The sequence below is a fragment of the Lissotriton vulgaris genome, chromosome 1_1 (assembly GCF_964263255.1).
Source record: "Lissotriton vulgaris chromosome 1_1, aLisVul1.2, whole genome shotgun sequence".
In the NCBI taxonomy this organism is placed as follows: domain Eukaryota; kingdom Metazoa; phylum Chordata; class Amphibia; order Caudata; family Salamandridae; genus Lissotriton; species Lissotriton vulgaris.
In genome coordinates, this window is record NC_141685.1 from 230,775,255 (window position 1) to 230,798,008 (window position 22,754).

Below are 22,754 nucleotides of genomic sequence, written 5' to 3' on the forward strand. Positions count from 1 at the left end.
ATCAAAACCAATTTACGTCTACAATCTGTTGGAAAATGAGATGAAGCAGTGGTGAATCCTAGGCCGCTGTTCCACTCGATTGGCACGATTTACAAGTAGAATGACTGCTTTTGGTTAGTAGTGACCCCTGGTGGCTAATAGTTATAAGCTGCAAATGGTAAAGTGAGCTGATTATATATATATATATTTATATAAATATATATATTGATGAATAGAAAGATAGCTAGATAGACAGATCGATAGATATTTATTTCAATGAAATAATTTCTTCATAAAACTAATTGTTTTTGGCTAGGAATTTCTGTATTGTAATAATTTAGGAAAAAAGATTACTTGTCCTAACCAAAAGCAGCAATTCTGCCTATTACAATACTGAGAATTGATCGAGGGCATGCCTTAACCCCAGGGAGATGAGCACTGTTTAACTGAAGCCAATAAGTCCTCGTTAGTATAGTGGTCAGTATCCCCGCCTGTCACGCGGGAGACCGGGGTTCAATTCCCCGACGGGGAGGAGATTCCTTTTATTCACACAATTAAATAAAATGATGTACTTTCTAACATTGTAAAATATATCTGTCATTATCCTTGCCTATTCCGATTGAGAAAAAAGGTTGAATTCACTGATGGCCAAAATGCTTACTGATGTGTTAACTGAAATTCAGAATATGCTCTGAATATTTCAGCATGCACAGGCGTACCATCAAAACCAATTTACGTCTACAATCTGTTGGAAAATGAGATGAAGCAGTGGTGAATCCTAGGCCGCTGTTCCACTCGATTGGCACGATTTACAAGTAGAATGACTGCTTTTGGTTAGTAGTGACCCCTGGTGGCTAATAGTTATAAGCTGCAAATGGTAAAGTGAGCTGATTATATATATATATATATTGATGAATAGAAAGATAGCTAGATAGACAGATCGATAGATATTTATTTCAATGAAATAATTTCTTCATAAAACTAATTGTTTTTGGCTAGGAATTTCTGTATTGTAATAATTTAGGAAAAAAGATTACTTGTCCTAACCAAAAGCAGCAATTCTGCCTATTACAATACTGAGAATTGATCGAGGGCATGCCTTAACCCCAGGGAGATGAGCACTGTTTAACTGAAGCCAATAAGTCCTCGTTAGTATAGTGGTCAGTATCCCCGCCTGTCACGCGGGAGACCGGGGTTCAATTCCCCGACGGGGAGGAGATTCCTTTTATTCACACAATTAAATAAAATGATGTACTTTCTAACATTGTAAAATATATCTGTCATTATCCTTGCCTATTCCGATTGAGAAAAAAGGTTGAATTCACTGATGGCCAAAATGCTTACTGATGTGTTAACTGAAATTCAGAATATGCTCTGAATATTTCAGCATGCACAGGCGTACCATCAAAACCAATTTACGTCTACAATCTGTTGGAAAATGAGATGAAGCAGTGGTGAATCCTAGGCCGCTGTTCCACTCGATTGGCACGATTTACAAGTAGAATGACTGCTTTTGGTTAGTAGTGACCCCTGGTGGCTAATAGTTATAAGCTGCAAATGGTAAAGTGAGCTGATTATATATATATATATTTATATAAATATATATATTGATGAATAGAAAGATAGCTAGATAGACAGATCGATAGATATTTATTTCAATGAAATAATTTCTTCATAAAACTAATTGTTTTTGGCTAGGAATTTCTGTATTGTAATAATTTAGGAAAAAAGATTACTTGTCCTAACCAAAAGCAGCAATTCTGCCTATTACAATACTGAGAATTGATCGAGGGCATGCCTTAACCCCAGGGAGGTGAGCACTGTTTAACTGAAGCCAATAAGTCCTCGTTAGTATAGTGGTCAGTATCCCCGCCTGTCACGCGGGAGACCGGGGTTCAATTCCCCGACGGGGAGGAGATTCCTTTTATTCACACAATTAAATAAAATGATGTACTTTCTAACATTGTAAAATATATCTGTCATTATCCTTGCCTATTCCGATTGAGAAAAAAGGTTGAATTCACTGATGGCCAAAATGCTTACTGATGTGTTAACTGAAATTCAGAATATGCTCTGAATATTTCAGCATGCACAGGCGTACCATCAAAACCAATTTACGTCTACAATCTGTTGGAAAATGAGATGAAGCAGTGGTGAATCCTAGGCCGCTGTTCCACTCGATTGGCACGATTTACAAGTAGAATGACTGCTTTTGGTTAGTAGTGACCCCTGGTGGCTAATAGTTATAAGCTGCAAATGGTAAAGTGAGCTGATTATATATATATATATATTGATGAATAGAAAGATAGCTAGATAGACAGATCGATAGATATTTATTTCAATGAAATAATTTCTTCATAAAACTAATTGTTTTTGGCTAGGAATTTCTGTATTGTAATAATTTAGGAAAAAAGATTACTTGTCCTAACCAAAAGCAGCAATTCTGCCTATTACAATACTGAGAATTGATCGAGGGCATGCCTTAACCCCAGGGAGATGAGCACTGTTTAAGTGAAGCCAATAAGTCCTCGTTAGTATAGTGGTCAGTATCCCCGCCTGTCACGCGGGAGACCGGGGTTCAATTCCCCGACGGGGAGGAGATTCCTTTTATTCACACAATTAAATAAAATGATGTACTTTCTAACATTGTAAAATATATCTGTCATTATCCTTGCCTATTCCGATTGAGAAAAAAGGTTGAATTCACTGATGGCCAAAATGCTTACTGATGTGTTAACTGAAATTCAGAATATGCTCTGAATATTTCAGCATGCACAGGCGTACCATCAAAACCAATTTACGTCTACAATCTGTTGGAAAATGAGATGAAGCAGTGGTGAATCCTAGGCCGCTGTTCCACTCGATTGGCACGATTTACAAGTAGAATGACTGCTTTTGGTTAGTAGTGACCCCTGGTGGCTAATAGTTATAAGCTGCAAATGGTAAAGTGAGCTGATTATATATATATATATATATAAATATATATATTGATGAATAGAAAGATAGCTAGATAGACAGATCGATAGATATTTATTTCAATGAAATAATTTCTTCATAAAACTAATTGTTTTTGGCTAGGAATTTCTGTATTGTAATAATTTAGGAAAAAAGATTACTTGTCCTAACCAAAAGCAGCAATTCTGCCGATTACAATACTGAGAATTGATCGAGGGCATGCCTTAACCCCAGGGAGGTGAGCACTGTTTAACTGAAGCCAATAAGTCCTCGTTAGTATAGTGGTCAGTATCCCCGCCTGTCACGCGGGAGACCGGGGTTCAATTCCCCGACGGGGAGGAGATTCCTTTTATTCACACAATTAAATAAAATGATGTACTTTCTAACATTGTAAAATATATCTGTCATTATCCTTGCCTATTCCGATTGAGAAAAAAGGTTGAATTCACTGATGGCCAAAATGCTTACTGATGTGTTAACTGAAATTCAGAATATGCTCTGAATATTTCAGCATGCACAGGCGTACCATCAAAACCAATTTACGTCTACAATCTGTTGGAAAATGAGATGAAGCAGTGGTGAATCCTAGGCCGCTGTTCCACTCGATTGGCACGATTTACAAGTAGAATGACTGCTTTTGGTTAGTAGTGACCCCTGGTGGCTAATAGTTATAAGCTGCAAATGGTAAAGTGAGCTGATTATATATATATATATATTGATGAATAGAAAGATAGCTAGATAGACAGATCGATAGATATTTATTTCAATGAAATAATTTCTTCATAAAACTAATTGTTTTTGGCTAGGAATTTCTGTATTGTAATAATTTAGGAAAAAAGATTACTTGTCCTAACCAAAAGCAGCAATTCTGCCTATTACAATACTGAGAATTGATCGAGGGCATGCCTTAACCCCAGGGAGATGAGCACTGTTTAACTGAAGCCAATAAGTCCTCGTTAGTATAGTGGTCAGTATCCCCGCCTGTCACGCGGGAGACCGGGGTTCAATTCCCCGACGGGGAGGAGATTCCTTTTATTCACACAATTAAATAAAATGATGTACTTTCTAACATTGTAAAATATATCTGTCATTATCCTTGCCTATTCCGATTGAGAAAAAAGGTTGAATTCACTGATGGCCAAAATGCTTACTGATGTGTTAACTGAAATTCAGAATATGCTCTGAATATTTCAGCATGCACAGGCGTACCATCAAAACCAATTTACGTCTACAATCTGTTGGAAAATGAGATGAAGCAGTGGTGAATCCTAGGCCGCTGTTCCACTCGATTGGCACGATTTACAAGTAGAATGACTGCTTTTGGTTAGTAGTGACCCCTGGTGGCTAATAGTTATAAGCTGCAAATGGTAAAGTGAGCTGATTATATATATATATATATTGATGAATAGAAAGATAGCTAGATAGACAGATCGATAGATATTTATTTCAATGAAATAATTTCTTCATAAAACTAATTGTTTTTGGCTAGGAATTTCTGTATTGTAATAATTTAGGAAAAAAGATTACTTGTCCTAACCAAAAGCAGCAATTCTGCCTATTACAATACTGAGAATTGATCGAGGGCATGCCTTAACCCCAGGGAGATGAGCACTGTTTAAGTGAAGCCAATAAGTCCTCGTTAGTATAGTGGTCAGTATCCCCGCCTGTCACGCGGGAGACCGGGGTTCAATTCCCCGACGGGGAGGAGATTCCTTTTATTCACACAATTAAATAAAATGATGTACTTTCTAACATTGTAAAATATATCTGTCATTATCCTTGCCTATTCCGATTGAGAAAAAAGGTTGAATTCACTGATGGCCAAAATGCTTACTGATGTGTTAACTGAAATTCAGAATATGCTCTGAATATTTCAGCATGCACAGGCGTACCATCAAAACCAATTTACGTCTACAATCTGTTGGAAAATGAGATGAAGCAGTGGTGAATCCTAGGCCGCTGTTCCACTCGATTGGCACGATTTACAAGTAGAATGACTGCTTTTGGTTAGTAGTGACCCCTGGTGGCTAATAGTTATAAGCTGCAAATGGTAAAGTGAGCTGATTATATATATATATATTTATATAAATATATATATTGATGAATAGAAAGATAGCTAGATAGACAGATCGATAGATATTTATTTCAATGAAATAATTTCTTCATAAAACTAATTGTTTTTGGCTAGGAATTTCTGTATTGTAATAATTTAGGAAAAAAGATTACTTGTCCTAACCAAAAGCAGCAATTCTGCCTATTACAATACTGAGAATTGATCGAGGGCATGCCTTAACCCCAGGGAGATGAGCACTGTTTAACTGAAGCCAATAAGTCCTCGTTAGTATAGTGGTCAGTATCCCCGCCTGTCACGCGGGAGACCGGGGTTCAATTCCCCGACGGGGAGGAGATTCCTTTTATTCACACAATTAAATAAAATGATGTACTTTCTAACATTGTAAAATATATCTGTCATTATCCTTGCCTATTCCGATTGAGAAAAAAGGTTGAATTCACTGATGGCCAAAATGCTTACTGATGTGTTAACTGAAATTCAGAATATGCTCTGAATATTTCAGCATGCACAGGCGTACCATCAAAACCAATTTACGTCTACAATCTGTTGGAAAATGAGATGAAGCAGTGGTGAATCCTAGGCCGCTGTTCCACTCGATTGGCACGATTTACAAGTAGAATGACTGCTTTTGGTTAGTAGTGATCCCTGGTGGCTAATAGTTATAAGCTGCAAATGGTAAAGTGAGCTGATTATATATATATATATATATATAAATATATATATTGATGAATAGAAAGATAGCTAGATAGACAGATCGATAGATATTTATTTCAATGAAATAATTTCTTCATAAAACTAATTGTTTTTGGCTAGGAATTTCTGTATTGTAATAATTTAGGAAAAAAGATTACTTGTCCTAACCAAAAGCAGCAATTCTGCCTATTACAATACTGAGAATTGATCGAGGGCATCCCTTAACCCCAGGGAGATGAGCACTGTTTAACTGAAGCCAATAAGTCCTCGTTAGTATAGTGGTCAGTATCCCCGCCTGTCAAGCGGGAGACCGGGGTTCAATTCCCCGACGGGGAGGAGATTCCTTTTATTCACACAATTAAATAAAATGATGTACTTTCTAACATTGTAAAATATATCTGTCATTATCCTTGCCTATTCCGATTGAGAAAAAAGGTTGAATTCACTGATGGCCAAAATGCTTACTGATGTGTTAACTGAAATTCAGAATATGCTCTGAATATTTCAGCATGCACAGGCGTACCATCAAAACCAATTTACGTCTACAATCTGTTGGAAAATGAGATGAAGCAGTGGTGAATCCTAGGCCGCTGTTCCACTCGATTGGCACGATTTACAAGTAGAATGACTGCTTTTGGTTAGTAGTGACCCCTGGTGGCTAATAGTTATAAGCTGCAAATGGTAAAGTGAGCTGATTATATATATATATATATATAAATATATATATTGATGAATAGAAAGATAGCTAGATAGACAGATCGATAGATATTTATTTCAATGAAATAATTTCTTCATAAAACTAATTGTTTTTGGCTAGGAATTTCTGTATTGTAATAATTTAGGAAAAAAGATTACTTGTCCTAACCAAAAGCAGCAATTCTGCCTATTACAATACTGAGAATTGATCGAGGGCATGCCTTAACCCCAGGGAGATGAGCACTGTTTAAGTGAAGCCAATAAGTCCTCGTTAGTATAGTGGTCAGTATCCCCGCCTGTCACGCGGGAGACCGGGGTTCAATTCCCCGACGGGGAGGAGATTCCTTTTATTCACACAATTAAATAAAATGATGTACTTTCTAACATTGTAAAATATATCTGTCATTATCCTTGCCTATTCCGATTGAGAAAAAAGGTTGAATTCACTGAAGGCCAAAATGCTTACTGATGTGTTAACTGAAATTCAGAATATGCTCTGAATATTTCAGCATGCACAGGCGTACCATCAAAACCAATTTACGTCTACAATCTGTTGGAAAATGAGATGAAGCAGTGGTGAATCCTAGGCCGCTGTTCCACTCGATTGGCACGATTTACAAGTAGAATGACTGCTTTTGGTTAGTAGTGACCCCTGGTGGCTAATAGTTATAAGCTGCAAATGGTAAAGTGAGCTGATTATATATATATATATATATATATATAAATATATATATTGATGAATAGAAAGATAGCTAGATAGACAGATCGATAGATATTTATTTCAATGAAATAATTTCTTCATAAAACTAATTGTTTTTGGCTAGGAATTTCTGTATTGTAATAATTTAGGAAAAAAGATTACTTGTCCTAACCAAAAGCAGCAATTCTGCCTATTACAATACTGAGAATTGATCGAGGGCATGCCTTAACCCCAGGGAGGTGAGCACTGTTTAACTGAAGCCAATAAGTCCTCGTTAGTATAGTGGTCAGTATCCCCGCCTGTCACGCGGGAGACCGGGGTTCAATTCCCCGACGGGGAGGAGATTCCTTTTATTCACACAATTAAATAAAATGATGTACTTTCTAACATTGTAAAATATATCTGTCATTATCCTTGCCTATTCCGATTGAGAAAAAAGGTTGAATTCACTGATGGCCAAAATGCTTACTGATGTGTTAACTGAAATTCAGAATATGCTCTGAATATTTCAGCATGCACAGGCGTACCATCAAAACCAATTTACGTCTACAATCTGTTGGAAAATGAGATGAAGCAGTGGTGAATCCTAGGCCGCTGTTCCACTCGATTGGCACGATTTACAAGTAGAATGACTGCTTTTGGTTAGTAGTGACCCCTGGTGGCTAATAGTTATAAGCTGCAAATGGTAAAGTGAGCTGATTATATATATATATATATTGATGAATAGAAAGATAGCTAGATAGACAGATCGATAGATATTTATTTCAATGAAATAATTTCTTCATAAAACTAATTGTTTTTGGCTAGGAATTTCTGTATTGTAATAATTTAGGAAAAAAGATTACTTGTCCTAACCAAAAGCAGCAATTCTGCCTATTACAATACTGAGAATTGATCAAGGGCATGCCTTAACCCCAGGGAGATGAGCACTGTTTAAGTGAAGCCAATAAGTCCTCGTTAGTATAGTGGTCAGTATCCCCGCCTGTCACGCGGGAGACCGGGGTTCAATTCCCCGACGGGGAGGAGATTCCTTTTATTCACACAATTAAATAAAATGATGTACTTTCTAACATTGTAAAATATATCTGTCATTATCCTTGCCTATTCCGATTGAGAAAAAAGGTTGAATTCACTGATGGCCAAAATGCTTACTGATGTGTTAACTGAAATTCAGAATATGCTCTGAATATTTCAGCATGCACAGGCGTACCATCAAAACCAATTTACGTCTACAATCTGTTGGAAAATGAGATGAAGCAGTGGTGAATCCTAGGCCGCTGTTCCACTCGATTGGCACGATTTACAAGTAGAATGACTGCTTTTGGTTAGTAGTGACCCCTGGTGGCTAATAGTTATAAGCTGCAAATGGTAAAGTGAGCTGATTATATATATATATATTTATATAAATATATATATTGATGAATAGAAAGATAGCTAGATAGACAGATCGATAGATATTTATTTCAATGAAATAATTTCTTCATAAAACTAATTGTTTTTGGCTAGGAATTTCTGTATTGTAATAATTTAGGAAAAAAGATTACTTGTCCTAACCAAAAGCAGCAATTCTGCCTATTACAATACTGAGAATTGATCGAGGGCATGCCTTAACCCCAGGGAGATGAGCACTGTTTAACTGAAGCCAATAAGTCCTCGTTAGTATAGTGGTCAGTATCCCCGCCTGTCACGCGGGAGACCGGGGTTCAATTCCCCGACGGGGAGGAGATTCCTTTTATTCACACAATTAAATAAAATGATGTACTTTCTAACATTGTAAAATATATCTGTCATTATCCTTGCCTATTCCGATTGAGAAAAAAGGTTGAATTCACTGGTGGCCAAAATGCTTACTGATGTGTTAACTGAAATTCAGAATATGCTCTGAATATTTCAGCATGCACAGGCGTACCATCAAAACCAATTTACGTATACAATCTGTTGGAAAATGAGATGAAGCAGTGGTGAATCCTAGGCCGCTGTTCCACTCGATTGGCACGATTTACAAGTAGTATGACTGCTTTTGGTTAGTAGTGACCCCTGGTGGCTAATAGTTATAAGCTGCAAATGGTAAAGTGAGCTGATTATATATATATATATATATATAAATATATATATTGACGAATAGAAAGATAGCTAGATAGACAGATCGATAGATATTTATTTCAATGAAATAATTTCTTCATAAAACTAATTGTTTTTGGCTAGGAATTTCTGTATTGTAATAATTTAGGAAAAAAGATTACTTGTCCTAACCAAAAGCAGCAATTCTGCCTATTACAATACTGAGAATTGATCGAGGGCATGCCTTAACCCCAGGGAGGTGAGCACTGTTTAACTGAAGCCAATAAGTCCTCGTTAGTATAGTGGTCAGTATCCCCGCCTGTCACGCGGGAGACCGGGGTTCAATTCCCCGACGGGGAGGAGATTCCTTTTATTCACACAATTAAATAAAATGATGTACTTTCTAACATTGTAAAATATATCTGTCATTATCCTTGCCTATTCCGATTGAGAAAAAAGGTTGAATTCACTGAAGGCCAAAATGCTTACTGATGTGTTAACTGAAATTCAGAATATGCTCTGAATATTTCAGCATGCACAGGCGTACCATCAAAACCAATTTACGTCTACAATCTGTTGGAAAATGAGATGAAGCAGTGGTGAATCCTAGGCCGCTGTTCCACTCAATTGGCACGATTTACAAGTAGAATGACTGCTTTTGGTTAGGAGTGACCCCTGGTGGCTAATAGTTATAAGCTGCAAATGGTAAAGTGAGCTGATTATATATATATATAAATATATATATTGATGAATAGAAAGATAGCTAGATAGACAGATCGATAGATATTTATTTCAATGAAATAATTTCTTCATAAAACTAATTGTTTTTGGCTAGGAATTTCTGTATTGTAATAATTTAGGAAAAAAGATTACTTGTCCTAACCAAAAGCAGCAATTCTGCCTATTACAATACTGAGAATTGATCGAGGGCATGCCTTAACCCCAGGGAGATGAGCACTGTTTAACTGAAGCCAATAAGTCCTCGTTAGTATAGTGGTCAGTATCCCCGCCTGTCACGCGGGAGACCGGGGTTCAATTCCCCGACGGGGAGGAGATTCCTTTTATTCACACAATTAAATAAAATGATGTACTTTCTAACATTGTAAAATATATCTGTCATTATCCTTGCCTATTCCGATTGAGAAAAAAGGTTGAATTCACTGATGGCCAAAATGCTTACTGATGTGTTAACTGAAATTCAGAATATGCTCTGAATATTTCAGCATGCACAGGCGTACCATCAAAACCAATTTACGTCTACAATCTGTTGGAAAATGAGATGAAGCAGTGGTGAATCCTAGGCCGCTGTTCCACTCGATTGGCACGATTTACAAGTAGAATGACTGCTTTTGGTTAGTAGTGACCCCTGGTGGCTAATAGTTATAAGCTGCAAATGGTAAAGTGAGCTGATTATATATATATATATATTTATATAAATATATATATTGATGAATAGAAAGATAGCTAGATAGACAGATCGATAGATATTTATTTCAATGAAATAATTTCTTCATAAAACTAATTGTTTTTGGCTAGGAATTTCTGTATTGTAATAATTTAGGAAAAAAGATTACTTGTCCTAACCAAAAGCAGCAATTCTGCCTATTACAATACTGAGAATTGATCGAGGGCATGCCTTAACCCCAGGGAGGTGAGCACTGTTTAACTGAAGCCAATAAGTCCTCGTTAGTATAGTGGTCAGTATCCCCGCCTGTCACGCGGGAGACCGGGGTTCAATTCCCCGACGGGGAGGAGATTCCTTTTATTCACACAATTAAATAAAATGATGTACTTTCTAACATTGTAAAATATATCTGTCATTATCCTTGCCTATTCCGATTGAGAAAAAAGGTTGAATTCACTGATGGCCAAAATGCTTACTGATGTGTTAACTGAAATTCAGAATATGCTCTGAATATTTCAGCATGCACAGGCGTACCATCAAAACCAATTTACGTCTACAATCTGTTGGAAAATGAGATGAAGCAGTGGTGAATCCTAGGCCGCTGTTCCACTCGATTGGCACGATTTACAAGTAGAATGACTGCTTTTGGTTAGTAGTGACCCCTGGTGGCTAATAGTTATAAGCTGCAAATGGTAAAGTGAGCTGATTATATATATATATATATTGATGAATAGAAAGATAGCTAGATAGACAGATCGATAGATATTTATTTCAATGAAATAATTTCTTCATAAAACTAATTGTTTTTGGCTAGGAATTTCTGTATTGTAATAATTTAGGAAAAAAGATTACTTGTCCTAACCAAAAGCAGCAATTCTGCCTATTACAATACTGAGAATTGATCAAGGGCATGCCTTAACCCCAGGGAGATGAGCACTGTTTAAGTGAAGCCAATAAGTCCTCGTTAGTATAGTGGTCAGTATCCCCGCCTGTCACGCGGGAGACCGGGGTTCAATTCCCCGACGGGGAGGAGATTCCTTTTATTCACACAATTAAATAAAATGATGTACTTTCTAACATTGTAAAATATATCTGTCATTATCCTTGCCTATTCCGATTGAGAAAAAAGGTTGAATTCACTGATGGCCAAAATGCTTACTGATGTGTTAACTGAAATTCAGAATATGCTCTGAATATTTCAGCATGCACAGGCGTACCATCAAAACCAATTTACGTCTACAATCTGTTGGAAAATGAGATGAAGCAGTGGTGAATCCTAGGCCGCTGTTCCACTCGATTGGCACGATTTACAAGTAGAATGACTGCTTTTGGTTAGTAGTGACCCCTCGTGGCTAATAGTTATAAGCTGCAAATGGTAAAGTGAGTTGATTATATATATATATATATATATATAAATATATATATTGATGAATAGAAAGATACCTAGATAGACAGATCGATAGATATTTATTTCAATGAAATAATTTCTTCATAAAACTAATTGTTTTTGGCTAGGAATTTCTGTATTGTAATAATTTAGGAAAAAAGATTACTTGTCCTAACCAAAAGCAGCAATTCTGCCTATTACAATACTGAGAATTGATCGAGGGCATGCCTTAACCCCAGGGAGATGAGCACTGTTTAACTGAAGCCAATAAGTCCTCGTTAGTATAGTGGTCAGTATCCCCGCCTGTCACGCGGGAGACCGGGGTTCAATTCCCCGACGGGGAGGAGATTCCTTTTATTCACACAATTAAATAAAATGATGTACTTTCTAACATTGTAAAATATATCTGTCATTATCCTTGCCTATTCCGATTGAGAAAAAAGGTTGAATTCACTGATGGCCAAAATGCTTACTGATGTGTTAACTGAAATTCAGAATATGCTCTGAATATTTCAGCATGCACAGGCGTACCATCAAAACCAATTTACGTCTACAATCTGTTGGAAAATGAGATGAAGCAGTGGTGAATCCTAGGCCGCTGTTCCACTCGATTGGCACGATTTACAAGTAGAATGACTGCTTTTGGTTAGTAGTGACCCCTGGTGGCTAATAGTTATAAGCTGCAAATGGTAAAGTGAGCTGATTATATATATATATATATATAAATATATATATTGATGAATAGAAAGATAGCTAGATAGACAGATCGATAGATATTTATTTCAATGAAATAATTTCTTCATAAAACTAATTGTTTTTGGCTAGGAATTTCTGTATTGTAATAATTTAGGAAAAAAGATTACTTGTCCTAACCAAAAGCAGCAATTCTGCCGATTACAATACTGAGAATTGATCGAGGGCATGCCTTAACCCCAGGGAGGTGAGCACTGTTTAACTGAAGCCAATAAGTCCTCGTTAGTATAGTGGTCAGTATCCCCGCCTGTCACGCGGGAGACCGGGGTTCAATTCCCCGACGGGGAGGAGATTCCTTTTATTCACACAATTAAATAAAATGATGTACTTTCTAACATTGTAAAATATATCTGTCATTATCCTTGCCTATTCCGATTGAGAAAAAAGGTTGAATTCACTGATGGCCAAAATGCTTACTGATGTGTTAACTGAAATTCAGAATATGCTCTGAATATTTCAGCATGCACAGGCGTACCATCAAAACCAATTTACGTCTACAATCTGTTGGAAAATGAGATGAAGCAGTGGTGAATCCTAGGCCGCTGTTCCACTCGATTGGCACGATTTACAAGTAGAATGACTGCTTTTGGTTAGTAGTGACCCCTGGTGGCTAATAGTTATAAGCTGCAAATGGTAAAGTGAGCTGATTATATATATATATATATTGATGAATAGAAAGATAGCTAGATAGACAGATCGATAGATATTTATTTCAATGAAATAATTTCTTCATAAAACTAATTGTTTTTGGCTAGGAATTTCTGTATTGTAATAATTTAGGAAAAAAGATTACTTGTCCTAACCAAAAGCAGCAATTCTGCCTATTACAATACTGAGAATTGATCGAGGGCATGCCTTAACCCCAGGGAGATGAGCACTGTTTAACTGAAGCCAATAAGTCCTCGTTAGTATAGTGGTCAGTATCCCCGCCTGTCACGCGGGAGACCGGGGTTCAATTCCCCGACGGGGAGGAGATTCCTTTTATTCACACAATTAAATAAAATGATGTACTTTCTAACATTGTAAAATATATCTGTCATTATCCTTGCCTATTCCGATTGAGAAAAAAGGTTGAATTCACTGATGGCCAAAATGCTTACTGATGTGTTAACTGAAATTCAGAATATGCTCTGAATATTTCAGCATGCACAGGCGTACCATCAAAACCAATTTACGTCTACAATCTGTTGGAAAATGAGATGAAGCAGTGGTAAATCCTAGGCCGCTGTTCCACTCGATTGGCACGATTTACAAGTAGAATGACTGCTTTTGGTTAGTAGTGACCCCTGGTGGCTAATAGTTATAAGCTGCAAATGGTAAAGTGAGCTGATTATATATATATATATATATATATAAATATATATATTGATGAATAGAAAGATAGCTAGATAGACAGATCGATAGATATTTATTTCAATGAAATAATTTCTTCATAAAACTAATTGTTTTTGGCTAGGAATTTCTGTATTGTAATAATTTAGGAAAAAAGATTACTTGTCCTAACCAAAAGCAGCAATTCTGCCTATTACAATACTGAGAATTGATCGAGGGCATGCCTTAACCCCAGGGAGATGAGCACTGTTTAACTGAAGCCAATAAGTCCTCGTTAGTATAGTGGTCAGTATCCCCGCCTGTCACGCGTGAGACCGGGGTTCAATTCCCCGACGGGGAGGAGATTCCTTTTATTCACACAATTAAATAAAATGATGTACTTTCTAACATTGTAAAATATATCTGTCATTATCCTTGCCTATTCCGATTGAGAAAAAAGGTTGAATTCACTGATGGCCAAAATGCTTACTGATGTGTTAACTGAAATTCAGAATATGCTCTGAATATTTCAGCATGCACAGGCGTACCATCAAAACCAATTTACGTCTACAATCTGTTGGAAAATGAGATGAAGCAGTGGTGAATCCTAGGCCGCTGTTCCACTCGATTGGCACGATTTACAAGTAGAATGACTGCTTTTGGTTAGTAGTGACCCCTGGTGGCTAATAGTTATAAGCTGCAAATGGTAAAGTGAGCTGATTATATATATATATATATTGATGAATAGAAAGATAGCTAGATAGACAGATCGATAGATATTTATTTCAATGAAATAATTTCTTCATAAAACTAATTGTTTTTGGCTAGGAATTTCTGTATTGTAATAATTTAGGAAAAAAGATTACTTGTCCTAACCAAAAGCAGCAATTCTGCCTATTACAATACTGAGAATTGATCAAGGGCATGCCTTAACCCCAGGGAGATGAGCACTGTTTAAGTGAAGCCAATAAGTCCTCGTTAGTATAGTGGTCAGTATCCCCGCCTGTCACGCGGGAGACCGGGGTTCAATTCCCCGACGGGGAGGAGATTCCTTTTATTCACACAATTAAATAAAATGATGTACTTTCTAACATTGTAAAATATATCTGTCATTATCCTTGCCTATTCCGATTGAGAAAAAAGGTTGAATTCACTGATGGCCAAAATGCTTACTGATGTGTTAACTGAAATTCAGAATATGCTCTGAATATTTCAGCATGCACAGGCGTACCATCAAAACCAATTTACGTCTACAATCTGTTGGAAAATGAGATGAAGCAGTGGTGAATCCTAGGCCGCTGTTCCACTCGATTGGCACGATTTACAAGTAGAATGACTGCTTTTGGTTAGTAGTGACCCCTGGTGGCTAATAGTTATAAGCTGCAAATGGTAAAGTGAGCTGATTATATATATATATATTTATATAAATATATATATTGATGAATAGAAAGATAGCTAGATAGACAGATCGATAGATATTTATTTCAATGAAATAATTTCTTCATAAAACTAATTGTTTTTGGCTAGGAATTTCTGTATTGTAATAATTTAGGAAAAAAGATTACTTGTCCTAACCAAAAGCAGCAATTCTGCCTATTACAATACTGAGAATTGATCGAGGGCATGCCTTAACCCCAGGGAGATGAGCACTGTTTAACTGAAGCCAATAAGTCCTCGTTAGTATAGTGGTCAGTATCCCCGCCTGTCACGCGGGAGACCGGGGTTCAATTCCCCGACGGGGAGGAGATTCCTTTTATTCACACAATTAAATAAAATGATGTACTTTCTAACATTGTAAAATATATCTGTCATTATCCTTGCCTATTCCGATTGAGAAAAAAGGTTGAATTCACTGATGGCCAAAATGCTTACTGATGTGTTAACTGAAATTCAGAATATGCTCTGAATATTTCAGCATGCACAGGCGTACCATCAAAACCAATTTACGTCTACAATCTGTTGGAAAATGAGATGAAGCAGTGGTGAATCCTAGGCCGCTGTTCCACTCGATTGGCACGATTTACAAGTAGAATGACTGCTTTTGGTTAGTAGTGACCCCTGGTGGCTAATAGTTATAAGCTGCAAATGGTAAAGTGAGCTGATTATATATATATATATATTGATGAATAGAAAGATAGCTAGATAGACAGATCGATAGATATTTATTTCAATGAAATAATTTCTTCATAAAACTAATTGTTTTTGGCTAGGAATTTCTGTATTGTAATAATTTAGGAAAAAAGATTACTTGTCCTAACCAAAAGCAGCAATTCTGCCTATTACAATACTGAGAATTGATCAAGGGCATGCCTTAACCCCAGGGAGATGAGCACTGTTTAAGTGATGCCAATAAGTCCTCGTTAGTATAGTGGTCAGTATCCCCGCCTGTCACGCGGGAGACCGGGGTTCAATTCCCCGACGGGGAGGAGATTCCTTTTATTCACACAATTAAATAAAATGATGTACTTTCTAACATTGTAAAATATATCTGTCATTATCCTTGCCTATTCCGATTGAGAAAAAAGGTTGAATTCACTGATGGCCAAAATGCTTACTGATGTGTTAACTGAAATTCAGAATATGCTCTGAATATTTCAGCATGCACAGGCGTACCATCAAAACCAATTTACGTCTACAATCTGTTGGAAAATGAGACGAAGCAGTGGTGAATCCTAGGCCGCTGTTCCACTCGATTGGCACGATTTACAAGTAGAATGACTGCTTTTGGTTAGTAGTGACCCCTGGTGGCTAATAGTTATAAGCTGCAAATGGTAAAGTGAGCTGATTATATATATATATATATTTATATAAATATATATATTGATGAATAGAAAGATAGCTAGATAGACAGATCGATAGATATTTATTTCAATGAAATAATTTCTTCATAAAACTAATTGTTTTTGGCTAGGAATTTCTGTATTGTAATAATTTAGGAAAAAAGATTACTTGTCCTAACCAAAAGCAGCAATTCTGCCTATTACAATACTGAGAATTGATCGAGGGCATGCCTTAACCCCAGGGAGATGAGCACTGTTTAACTGAAGCCAATAAGTCCTCGTTAGTATAGTGGTCAGTATCCCCGCCTGTCACGCGGGAGACCGGGGTTCAATTCCCCGACGGGGAGGAGATTCCTTTTATTCACACAATTAAATAAAATGATGTACTTTCTAACATTGTAAAATATATCTGTCATTATCCTTGCCTATTCCGATTGAGAAAAAAGGTTGAATTCACTGATGGCCAAAATGCTTACTGATGTGTTAACTGAAATTCAGAATATGCTCTGAATATTTCAGCATGCACAGGCGTACCATCAAAACCAATTTACGTCTACAATCTGTTGGAAAATGAGATGAAGCAGTGGTGAATCCTAGGCCGCTGTTCCACTCGATTGGCACGATTTACAAGTAGAATGACTGCTTTTGGTTAGTAGTGACCCCTGGTGGCTAATAGTTATAAGCTGCAAATGGTAAAGTGAGCTGATTATATATATATATATATTGATGAATAGAAAGATAGCTAGATAGACAGATCGATAGATATTTATTTCAATGAAATAATTTCTTCATAAAACTAATTGTTTTTGGCTAGGAATTTCTGTATTGTAATAATTTAGGAAAAAAGATTACTTGTCCTAACCAAAAGCAGCAATTCTGCCTATTACAATACTGAGAATTGATCGAGGGCATGCCTTAACCCCAGGGAGGTGAGCACTGTTTAACTGAAGCCAATAAGTCCTCGTTAGTATAGTGGTCAGTATCCCCGCCTGTCACGCGGGAGACCGGGGTTCAATTCCCCGACGGGGAGGAGATTCCTTTTATTCACACAATTAAATAAAATGATGTACTTTCTAACATTGTAAAATATATCTGTCATTATCCTTGCCTATTCCGATTGAGAAAAAAGGTTGAATTCACTGAAGGCCAAAATGCTTACTGATGTGTTAACTGAAATTCAGAATATGCTCTGAATATTTCAGCATGCACAGGCGTACCATCAAAACCAATTTACGTCTACAATCTGTTGGAAAATGAGATGAAGCAGTGGTGAATCCTAGGCCGCTGTTCCACTCAATTGGCACGATTTACAAGTAGAATGACTGCTTTTGGTTAGGAGTGACCCCTGGTGGCTAATAGTTATAAGCTGCAAATGGTAAAGTGAGCTGATTATATATATATATAAATATATATATTGATGAATAGAAAGATAGCTAGATAGACAGATCGATAGATATTTATTTCAATGAAATAATTTCTTCATAAAACTAATTGTTTTTGGCTAGGAATTTCTGTATTGTAATAATTTAGGAAAAAAGATTACTTGTCCTAACCAAAAGCAGCAATTCTGCCTATTACAATACTGAGAATTGATCGAGGGCATGCCTTAACCCCAGGGAGATGAGCACTGTTTAACTGAAGCCAATAAGTCCTCGTTAGTATAGTGGTCAGTATCCCCGCCTGTCACGCGGGAGACCGGGGTTCAATTCCCCGACGGGGAGGAGATTCCTTTTATTCACACAATTAAATAAAATGATGTACTTTCTAACATTGTAAAATATATCTGTCATTATCCTTGCCTATTCCGATTGAGAAAAAAGGTTGAATTCACTGATGGCCAAAATGCTTACTGATGTGTTAACTGAAATTCAGAATATGCTCTGAATATTTCAGCATGCACAGGCGTACCATCAAAACCAATTTACGTCTACAATCTGTTGGAAAATGAGATGAAGCAGTGGTGAATCCTAGGCCGCTGTTCCACTCGATTGGCACGATTTACAAGTAGAATGACTGCTTTTGGTTAGTAGTGACCCCTGGTGGCTAATAGTTATAAGCTGCAAATGGTAAAGTGAGCTGATTATATATATATATATTTATATAAATATATATATTGATGAATAGAAAGATAGCTAGATAGACAGATCGATAGATATTTATTTCAATGAAATAATTTCTTCATAAAACTAATTGTTTTTGGCTAGGAATTTCTGTATTGTAATAATTTAGGAAAAAAGATTACTTGTCCTAACCAAAAGCAGCAATTCTGCCTATTACAATACTGAGAATTGATCGAGGGCATGCCTTAACCCCAGGGAGGTGAGCACTGTTTAACTGAAGCCAATAAGTCCTCGTTAGTATAGTGGTCAGTATCCCCGCCTGTCACGCGGGAGACCGGGGTTCAATTCCCCGACGGGGAGGAGATTCCTTTTATTCACACAATTAAATAAAATGATGTACTTTCTAACATTGTAAAATATATCTGTCATTATCCTTGCCTATTCCGATTGAGAAAAAAGGTTGAATTCACTGATGGCCAAAATGCTTACTGATGTGTTAACTGAAATTCAGAATATGCTCTGAATATTTCAGCATGCACAGGCGTACCATCAAAACCAATTTACGTCTACAATCTGTTGGAAAATGAGATGAAGCAGTGGTGAATCCTAGGCCGCTGTTTTACTCGATTGGCACGATTTACAAGTAGAATGACTGCTTTTGGTTAGTAGTGACCCCTGGTGGCTAATAGTTATAAGCTGCAAATGGTAAAGTGAGCTGATTATATATATATATATATTGATGAATAGAAAGATAGCTAGATAGACAGATCGATAGATATTTATTTCAATGAAATAATTTCTTCATAAAACTAATTGTTTTTGGCTAGGAATTTCTGTATTGTAATAATTTAGGAAAAAAGATTACTTGTCCTAACCAAAAGCAGCAATTCTGCCTATTACAATACTGAGAATTGATCAAGGGCATGCCTTAACCCCAGGGAGATGAGCACTGTTTAAGTGAAGCCAATAAGTCCTCGTTAGTATAGTGGTCAGTATCCCCGCCTGTCACGCGGGAGACCGGGGTTCAATTCCCCGACGGGGAGGAGATTCCTTTTATTCACACAATTAAATAAAATGATGTACTTTCTAACATTGTAAAATATATCTGTCATTATCCTTGCCTATTCCGATTGAGAAAAAAGGTTGAATTCACTGATGGCCAAAATGCTTACTGATGTGTTAACTGAAATTCAGAATATGCTCTGAATATTTCAGCATGCACAGGCGTACCATCAAAACCAATTTACGTCTACAATCTGTTGGAAAATGAGATGAAGCAGTGGTGAATCCTAGGCCGCTGTTCCACTCGATTGGCACGATTTACAAGTAGAATGACTGCTTTTGGTTAGTAGTGACCCCTGGTGGCTAATAGTTATAAGCTGCAAATGGTAAAGTGAGTTGATTATATATATATATATATATATATAAATATATATATTGATGAATAGAAAGATACCTAGATAGACAGATCGATAGATATTTATTTCAATGAAATAATTTCTTCATAAAACTAATTGTTTTTGGCTAGGAATTTCTGTATTGTAATAATTTAGGAAAAAAGATTACTTGTCCTAACCAAAAGCAGCAATTCTGCCTATTACAATACTGAGAATTGATCGAGGGCATGCCTTAACCCCAGGGAGATGAGCACTGTTTAACTGAAGCCAATAAGTCCTCGTTAGTATAGTGGTCAGTATCCCCGCCTGTCACGCGGGAGACCGGGGTTCAATTCCCCGACGGGGAGGAGATTCCTTTTATTCACACAATTAAATAAAATGATGTACTTTCTAACATTGTAAAATATATCTGTCATTATCCTTGCCTATTCCGATTGAGAAAAAAGGTTGAATTCACTGATGGCCAAAATGCTTACTGATGTGTTAACTGAAATTCAGAATATGCTCTGAATATTTCAGCATGCACAGGCGTACCATCAAAACCAATTTACGTCTACAATCTGTTGGAAAATGAGATGAAGCAGTGGTGAATCCTAGGCCGCTGTTCCACTCGATTGGCACGATTTACAAGTAGAATGACTGCTTTTGGTTAGTAGTGACCCCTGGTGGCTAATAGTTATAAGCTGCAAATGGTAAAGTGAGCTGATTATATATATATATATATATAAATATATATATTGATGAATAGAAAGATAGCTAGATAGACAGATCGATAGATATTTATTTCAATGAAATAATTTCTTCATAAAACTAATTGTTTTTGGCTAGGAATTTCTGTATTGTAATAATTTAGGAAAAAAGATTACTTGTCCTAACCAAAAGCAGCAATTCTGCCGATTACAATACTGAGAATTGATCGAGGGCATGCCTTAACCCCAGGGAGGTGAGCACTGTTTAACTAAAGCCAATAAGTCCTCGTTAGTATAGTGGTCAGTATCCCCGCCTGTCACGCGGGAGACCGGGGTTCAATTCCCCGACGGGGAGGAGATTCCTTTTATTCACACAATTAAATAAAATGATGTACTTTCTAACATTGTAAAATATATCTGTCATTATCCTTGCCTATTCCGATTGAGAAAAAAGGTTGAATTCACTGATGGCCAAAATGCTTACTGATGTGTTAACTGAAATTCAGAATATGCTCTGAATATTTCAGCATGCACAGGCGTACCATCAAAACCAATTTACGTCTACAATCTGTTGGAAAATGAGATGAAGCAGTGGTGAATCCTAGGCCGCTGTTCCACTCGATTGGCACGATTTACAAGTAGAATGACTGCTTTTGGTTAGTAGTGCTCCCTGGTGGCTAATAGTTATAAGCTGCAAATGGTAAAGTGAGCTGATTATATATATATATATATTGATGAATAGAAAGATAGCTAGATAGACAGATCGATAGATATTTATTTCAATGAAATAATTTCTTCATAAAACTAATTGTTTTTGGCTAGGAATTTCTGTATTGTAATAATTTAGGAAAAAAGATTACTTGTCCTAACCAAAAGCAGCAATTCTGCCTATTACAATACTGAGAATTGATCGAGGGCATGCCTTAACCCCAGGGAGATGAGCACTGTTTAACTGAAGCCAATAAGTCCTCGTTAGTATAGTGGTCAGTATCCCCGCCTGTCACGCGGGAGACCGGGGTTCAATTCCCCGACGGGGAGGAGATTCCTTTTATTCACACAATTAAATAAAATGATGTACTTTCTAACATTGTAAAATATATCTGTCATTATCCTTGCCTATTCCGATTGAGAAAAAAGGTTGAATTCACTGATGGCCAAAATGCTTACTGATGTGTTAACTGAAATTCAGAATATGCTCTGAATATTTCAGCATGCACAGGCGTACCATCAAAACCAATTTACGTCTACAATCTGTTGGAAAATGAGATGAAGCAGTGGTGAATCCTAGGCCGCTGTTCCACTCGATTGGCACGATTTACAAGTAGAATGACTGCTTTTGGTTAGTAGTGACCCCTGGTGGCTAATAGTTATAAGCTGCAAATGGTAAAGTGAGCTGATTATATATATATATATATATATATAAATATATATATTGATGAATAGAAAGATAGCTAGATAGACAGATCGATAGATATTTATTTCAATGAAATAATTTCTTCATAAAACTAATTGTTTTTGGCTAGGAATTTCTGTATTGTAATAATTTAGGAAAAAAGATTACTTGTCCTAACCAAAAGCAGCAATTCTGCCTATTACAATACTGAGAATTGATCGAGGGCATGCCTTAACCCCAGGGAGATGAGCACTGTTTAACTGAAGCCAATAAGTCCTCGTTAGTATAGTGGTCAGTATCCCCGCCTGTCACGCGGGAGACCGGGGTTCAATTCCCCGACGGGGAGGAGATTCCTTTTATTCACACAATTAAATAAAATGATGTACTTTCTAACATTGTAAAATATATCTGTCATTATCCT

At 36.8% G+C, this 22,754-nt stretch overlaps 32 non-coding genes across 32 annotated transcripts; all 32 read left to right on the plus strand.

Moving 5' to 3' along the window:
- Window positions 1-439: 439 nt before the first annotated feature.
- TRNAD-GUC (transfer RNA aspartic acid (anticodon GUC)) lies at window positions 440-511 on the plus strand. The gene has a single exon. It is a non-coding gene; the product is annotated as a tRNA-Asp (tRNA).
- Window positions 512-1,122: 611 nt separating this feature from the next.
- Window positions 1,123-1,194, plus strand: TRNAD-GUC (transfer RNA aspartic acid (anticodon GUC)). Its single transcript has one exon. It is a non-coding gene; the product is annotated as a tRNA-Asp (tRNA).
- A 627-nt stretch (window positions 1,195-1,821) lies between these two features.
- Window positions 1,822-1,893, plus strand: TRNAD-GUC (transfer RNA aspartic acid (anticodon GUC)). Its single transcript has one exon. It is a non-coding gene; the product is annotated as a tRNA-Asp (tRNA).
- A 611-nt stretch (window positions 1,894-2,504) lies between these two features.
- TRNAD-GUC (transfer RNA aspartic acid (anticodon GUC)) lies at window positions 2,505-2,576 on the plus strand. The gene has a single exon. It is a non-coding gene; the product is annotated as a tRNA-Asp (tRNA).
- Window positions 2,577-3,201: 625 nt separating this feature from the next.
- Window positions 3,202-3,273, plus strand: TRNAD-GUC (transfer RNA aspartic acid (anticodon GUC)). The gene has a single exon. It is a non-coding gene; the product is annotated as a tRNA-Asp (tRNA).
- A 611-nt stretch (window positions 3,274-3,884) lies between these two features.
- On the plus strand, window positions 3,885-3,956 carry TRNAD-GUC (transfer RNA aspartic acid (anticodon GUC)). The gene has a single exon. It is a non-coding gene; the product is annotated as a tRNA-Asp (tRNA).
- A 611-nt stretch (window positions 3,957-4,567) lies between these two features.
- TRNAD-GUC (transfer RNA aspartic acid (anticodon GUC)) lies at window positions 4,568-4,639 on the plus strand. The gene has a single exon. It is a non-coding gene; the product is annotated as a tRNA-Asp (tRNA).
- A 627-nt stretch (window positions 4,640-5,266) lies between these two features.
- Window positions 5,267-5,338, plus strand: TRNAD-GUC (transfer RNA aspartic acid (anticodon GUC)). Its single transcript has one exon. It is a non-coding gene; the product is annotated as a tRNA-Asp (tRNA).
- Window positions 5,339-5,965: 627 nt separating this feature from the next.
- TRNAD-GUC (transfer RNA aspartic acid (anticodon GUC)) lies at window positions 5,966-6,037 on the plus strand. The gene has a single exon. It is a non-coding gene; the product is annotated as a tRNA-Asp (tRNA).
- Window positions 6,038-6,662: 625 nt separating this feature from the next.
- On the plus strand, window positions 6,663-6,734 carry TRNAD-GUC (transfer RNA aspartic acid (anticodon GUC)). The gene has a single exon. It is a non-coding gene; the product is annotated as a tRNA-Asp (tRNA).
- Window positions 6,735-7,365: 631 nt separating this feature from the next.
- Window positions 7,366-7,437, plus strand: TRNAD-GUC (transfer RNA aspartic acid (anticodon GUC)). The gene has a single exon. It is a non-coding gene; the product is annotated as a tRNA-Asp (tRNA).
- A 611-nt stretch (window positions 7,438-8,048) lies between these two features.
- On the plus strand, window positions 8,049-8,120 carry TRNAD-GUC (transfer RNA aspartic acid (anticodon GUC)). The gene has a single exon. It is a non-coding gene; the product is annotated as a tRNA-Asp (tRNA).
- Window positions 8,121-8,747: 627 nt separating this feature from the next.
- TRNAD-GUC (transfer RNA aspartic acid (anticodon GUC)) lies at window positions 8,748-8,819 on the plus strand. Its single transcript has one exon. It is a non-coding gene; the product is annotated as a tRNA-Asp (tRNA).
- Window positions 8,820-9,446: 627 nt separating this feature from the next.
- TRNAD-GUC (transfer RNA aspartic acid (anticodon GUC)) lies at window positions 9,447-9,518 on the plus strand. The gene has a single exon. It is a non-coding gene; the product is annotated as a tRNA-Asp (tRNA).
- A 619-nt stretch (window positions 9,519-10,137) lies between these two features.
- TRNAD-GUC (transfer RNA aspartic acid (anticodon GUC)) lies at window positions 10,138-10,209 on the plus strand. The gene has a single exon. It is a non-coding gene; the product is annotated as a tRNA-Asp (tRNA).
- Window positions 10,210-10,838: 629 nt separating this feature from the next.
- Window positions 10,839-10,910, plus strand: TRNAD-GUC (transfer RNA aspartic acid (anticodon GUC)). The gene has a single exon. It is a non-coding gene; the product is annotated as a tRNA-Asp (tRNA).
- A 611-nt stretch (window positions 10,911-11,521) lies between these two features.
- Window positions 11,522-11,593, plus strand: TRNAD-GUC (transfer RNA aspartic acid (anticodon GUC)). Its single transcript has one exon. It is a non-coding gene; the product is annotated as a tRNA-Asp (tRNA).
- A 629-nt stretch (window positions 11,594-12,222) lies between these two features.
- Window positions 12,223-12,294, plus strand: TRNAD-GUC (transfer RNA aspartic acid (anticodon GUC)). Its single transcript has one exon. It is a non-coding gene; the product is annotated as a tRNA-Asp (tRNA).
- Window positions 12,295-12,919: 625 nt separating this feature from the next.
- Window positions 12,920-12,991, plus strand: TRNAD-GUC (transfer RNA aspartic acid (anticodon GUC)). The gene has a single exon. It is a non-coding gene; the product is annotated as a tRNA-Asp (tRNA).
- A 611-nt stretch (window positions 12,992-13,602) lies between these two features.
- TRNAD-GUC (transfer RNA aspartic acid (anticodon GUC)) lies at window positions 13,603-13,674 on the plus strand. The gene has a single exon. It is a non-coding gene; the product is annotated as a tRNA-Asp (tRNA).
- Window positions 13,675-14,986: 1,312 nt separating this feature from the next.
- TRNAD-GUC (transfer RNA aspartic acid (anticodon GUC)) lies at window positions 14,987-15,058 on the plus strand. Its single transcript has one exon. It is a non-coding gene; the product is annotated as a tRNA-Asp (tRNA).
- Window positions 15,059-15,685: 627 nt separating this feature from the next.
- Window positions 15,686-15,757, plus strand: TRNAD-GUC (transfer RNA aspartic acid (anticodon GUC)). Its single transcript has one exon. It is a non-coding gene; the product is annotated as a tRNA-Asp (tRNA).
- A 611-nt stretch (window positions 15,758-16,368) lies between these two features.
- Window positions 16,369-16,440, plus strand: TRNAD-GUC (transfer RNA aspartic acid (anticodon GUC)). Its single transcript has one exon. It is a non-coding gene; the product is annotated as a tRNA-Asp (tRNA).
- Window positions 16,441-17,069: 629 nt separating this feature from the next.
- Window positions 17,070-17,141, plus strand: TRNAD-GUC (transfer RNA aspartic acid (anticodon GUC)). The gene has a single exon. It is a non-coding gene; the product is annotated as a tRNA-Asp (tRNA).
- A 611-nt stretch (window positions 17,142-17,752) lies between these two features.
- On the plus strand, window positions 17,753-17,824 carry TRNAD-GUC (transfer RNA aspartic acid (anticodon GUC)). Its single transcript has one exon. It is a non-coding gene; the product is annotated as a tRNA-Asp (tRNA).
- A 619-nt stretch (window positions 17,825-18,443) lies between these two features.
- Window positions 18,444-18,515, plus strand: TRNAD-GUC (transfer RNA aspartic acid (anticodon GUC)). The gene has a single exon. It is a non-coding gene; the product is annotated as a tRNA-Asp (tRNA).
- A 627-nt stretch (window positions 18,516-19,142) lies between these two features.
- On the plus strand, window positions 19,143-19,214 carry TRNAD-GUC (transfer RNA aspartic acid (anticodon GUC)). Its single transcript has one exon. It is a non-coding gene; the product is annotated as a tRNA-Asp (tRNA).
- Window positions 19,215-19,825: 611 nt separating this feature from the next.
- On the plus strand, window positions 19,826-19,897 carry TRNAD-GUC (transfer RNA aspartic acid (anticodon GUC)). Its single transcript has one exon. It is a non-coding gene; the product is annotated as a tRNA-Asp (tRNA).
- Window positions 19,898-20,526: 629 nt separating this feature from the next.
- Window positions 20,527-20,598, plus strand: TRNAD-GUC (transfer RNA aspartic acid (anticodon GUC)). Its single transcript has one exon. It is a non-coding gene; the product is annotated as a tRNA-Asp (tRNA).
- Window positions 20,599-21,223: 625 nt separating this feature from the next.
- Window positions 21,224-21,295, plus strand: TRNAD-GUC (transfer RNA aspartic acid (anticodon GUC)). Its single transcript has one exon. It is a non-coding gene; the product is annotated as a tRNA-Asp (tRNA).
- Window positions 21,296-21,906: 611 nt separating this feature from the next.
- On the plus strand, window positions 21,907-21,978 carry TRNAD-GUC (transfer RNA aspartic acid (anticodon GUC)). Its single transcript has one exon. It is a non-coding gene; the product is annotated as a tRNA-Asp (tRNA).
- A 629-nt stretch (window positions 21,979-22,607) lies between these two features.
- TRNAD-GUC (transfer RNA aspartic acid (anticodon GUC)) lies at window positions 22,608-22,679 on the plus strand. The gene has a single exon. It is a non-coding gene; the product is annotated as a tRNA-Asp (tRNA).
- Window positions 22,680-22,754: the final 75 nt, after the last annotated feature.